Source organism: Protobothrops mucrosquamatus, unplaced genomic scaffold (genome assembly GCF_001527695.2).
Source record: "Protobothrops mucrosquamatus isolate PMUCROS unplaced genomic scaffold, P.Mucros_1.0 scaffold3450, whole genome shotgun sequence".
NCBI lineage: Eukaryota > Metazoa > Chordata > Lepidosauria > Squamata > Viperidae > Protobothrops > Protobothrops mucrosquamatus.
The window spans coordinates 92,085-95,255 of NW_015389428.1; the positions used below are offsets into that span (position 1 = coordinate 92,085).

The 3,171-nt window shown below is 43.7% G+C and overlaps 1 protein-coding gene across 1 annotated transcript in view; it reads right to left on the reverse strand.

The window, feature by feature from the left end:
• Window positions 1–3,171, reverse strand: part of LOC107297667 (class I histocompatibility antigen, F10 alpha chain-like) — a 37,481-nt gene that overhangs the window by 22,346 nt on the left and 11,964 nt on the right. The window lies entirely within an intron of this gene.

The following is a 3,171-nucleotide window of genomic DNA, read 5'->3' on the forward strand; positions in this document are numbered from 1 at the left end:
TTACCCTGGGAGAATAATGCAAAATCGTTGCAAAAACAGTTTACTCAAATATAATTGGAGAATAAGGGGCCATGGTGAAAAGACTGATTCGCCCTTTCACCTACATTTTCTCCCTTGCTCATAGCTTGACAAGATTATGGGATGCAAAGGTGAGAGAGATGGTATGTAGGCAACCGAGGCATCTTTTGAGAGCTTGGTGCTGATAACACCAAGATCACTAACGCAGGTGTTCGATGGAGAAGTGGGCTTTTCCCATAACAAGAAGAAGTATTACTATTGGACAATGTGAACACCCAGTGGGTGGGGGCGAGGGAATCTATTGTTTAATTAAGCAAGCTTTTGAGCGGGAAAGCCAGAGCTGGTGTCAACTCTACAAATGAGCATGGCTGCAACCATTTTCCTTCCCATTCTAGGTTGCCACATAAAACGGAGGGAGAGGTGTTGCCCAGGTGCTTCACTAGTCAAAATAATCTTTTGTCCCATGGGAAGCAAGGTCATCGGCTCCTCCCAAGACTAGGGACTGGGCGTTTCATAAAAAGCCTGCCAAATAATCATACTGGGTAATGTAGTTGCTTGCATAGCTTTTGTGGGTGGGACATTTAACTTTGTATTGGAAAATTGTTGCTTGTGTATCCTGACATGGTTTCACTTTTGACCATGCCGATATTTTGTAACTAATAAACATGTTCTTTGAGGAATTTGCAAGCCTCGGCGTTCTGCTTTATTCATCTCTGTCTGTCAGAACCATGACAGCTGGTTTTGCATGCCAATGTAAATTTTGTGCCAATGTAAAATTCTATGCCAATGTAAATTTTCAGTAAAGTATTATACTCTTGGTAAAATCATGTCCCAGAAGTTTCTTTCCCTGGAAATGCCAACTGGACAGTTGACATAAGGGAGGAGAGGAACTGGACAGGGAATGTTAACTGGGAAATTTTGGCACACGAACTTCAGTTCTGGCTTTGCTATACTGTAGTCCACTTGGCTTTTAGTAACTTTCACTACAAATGGAGTTGAGGGTCTTCCTTTACTAAGAAACCAAACTGGGGGCAGGTCTGACAGAGACCTTCACTCCACCCAAGTTATACATTTTGAAATAAATATAGTCCGCGATTTACAGACACAATTGGGACCAGATTTTCCATTATAAGTTTTTGCAATCAGGCCCAATTTTATGAGAATTTTTACAGCATCCATTAAGCAAATCACATGGTTCTTAAGTGAATAACATGATCATTAAACAAATTCAGCTTCCCCAATGGGCATTATTGCCAGGAATCAGCCCCCCCCCCCAAAATAGGAAATCTTGATCAATGGCCAGTGCAACTGATTATAAAGCTGGTTGCCAAATGCTCAAGCTGCAATCACATTTGTATGTGTATGTGTGTGTCAGTCATAAGTGTGAGTACAAATCCTTAAGTCATTTTTTCTTAGGCCGTCATAACTTAAAATAGAATAATTACTTTAATGCTAGTTTTTATGGTGGTTCTATGTCAATGAGCGATACTAGAGAATATGATAAACATTTCAATATAAAAAAGTTTACTAGCTGGTGGTCGGCCTGCTCCGTCTCTGCCGCTTGCCAGCTACGCCTCGGCCGGCGCAGGGGGCGGAACCACACATGCGCGGCGCTCGCGGGCAGGGAAAGTCCTCGACTTACGACCGGTTGGGTAGTCCTCGACTTATGACCGGTTTAGTCCTCAACTTACGACCGGTTGGGGGTCGCGGCTGTCATGTGTCTGAGTAACGAAACACTTAAAAGGACTTTCAGGCATGTTTTCTCCTAAAAGCATTTATTTACAGATATGTCAGCACAGCATGGTGGAATGCTTAAATCTGCTTCTCTTCCGTTATGCCTAATATTCCAAACCTTTTCCACTCCCTTATTGTAAGGTCATGGTTCACATCTTCCAATCAACTTGGAAGATGTGATTTACTTCCGGTTTCTTTCTCACGGGCTATCCCTATGCTGCTCCCTCTTTCCTAGTTGCTGGTTTAACTATATAAATACCAGACAGTTCTGCATATTGTCAAAGCAAGAATATACAGTATTTGCAGCGTTGACATCCGGCTCCCCTTACAAAAAGGACAGATCCTGTAAAGCAAACCAAAGCATATGTTAAGGGTCATCTTTCGGTTTGTTGGGGTGTTTCACATGAAACCTTTTGACCAATCTATTAGCCTTTACTTCACTGGATTTCACCCAGGTGGCTTCGGACAACGGGTATCCCTTCCATTGTATTAGATACTGCAATTTCCCTCTAAAGATTCTAGAGTCATAGTGGGTCTGCCCCGCAACCACGAGGGGTCCAGGTGCCTTCTTCGGAGGAGGTCTTAATGTGGAGCCCCGATATGGCTTCAACAAGCTACAATGGAAAACTGGGTGAATTTTCCCTAAAAGTTTAGGGAGTTTTAGCTCTACGGTAACCGGGTTGATGATCCTTACTATGGGGAAAGGCCCCAAGAACTTTGGTCCCAATTTCTTGCTGGGCAACTTGAGGCGTAGATATTTAGTTGACAAATAAACTTTTTCCCCAACTTGGAATGTTCTTTGGGGAGCCCTCTTTCTATCAGCCTGCTTTTTATAGGTTTCAAAAGTCTTTTTTAAAGCAGCTTTTGTGTTTCTCCAAACTTCTTCCCACCCCTTCACCCACTGGTCAAGTGTCTGGGAAGTGGAGGGCATCTGAGGATATTCAGGTATTGGGTTGAACTCTTTTCCTGTGGCTACTCTGAAAGGTGTGTAACCGGTGCTGCTGTGCACAGAATTATTGTACGCCACCTCCGCAAAAGGGAGAAGATCAGTCCAGTTCGTCTGTTGGTAAGAAACATAGCACCTAAGATATTGCTCCACCATTTTGTTAGCGGCTTCCGCGGCCCCATTGGTGGCTGGATGAAAAGCAGATGATAAACCTTGAGATGATCCAATTAATGCAAGGAAAGCCCTCCAAAACTTCGCTGTGAACTGCACCCCCGTCTGAAATTATCCGCTTAGGGGCGCCATGCAGCCGGTAGATATGTTTCAGGAACATTTTGGCCAGTCGTTGGGCAGATGGGAGTCCTTTGCAAGCGATGAAATGAGCCTGCTTCGAGAACAGGTCTATTACAGTCCAGATGACAGTGTTTCCACTACTTTCAGGTAGGTCTACTATAAAGTCCATAGCTATTTCTTCC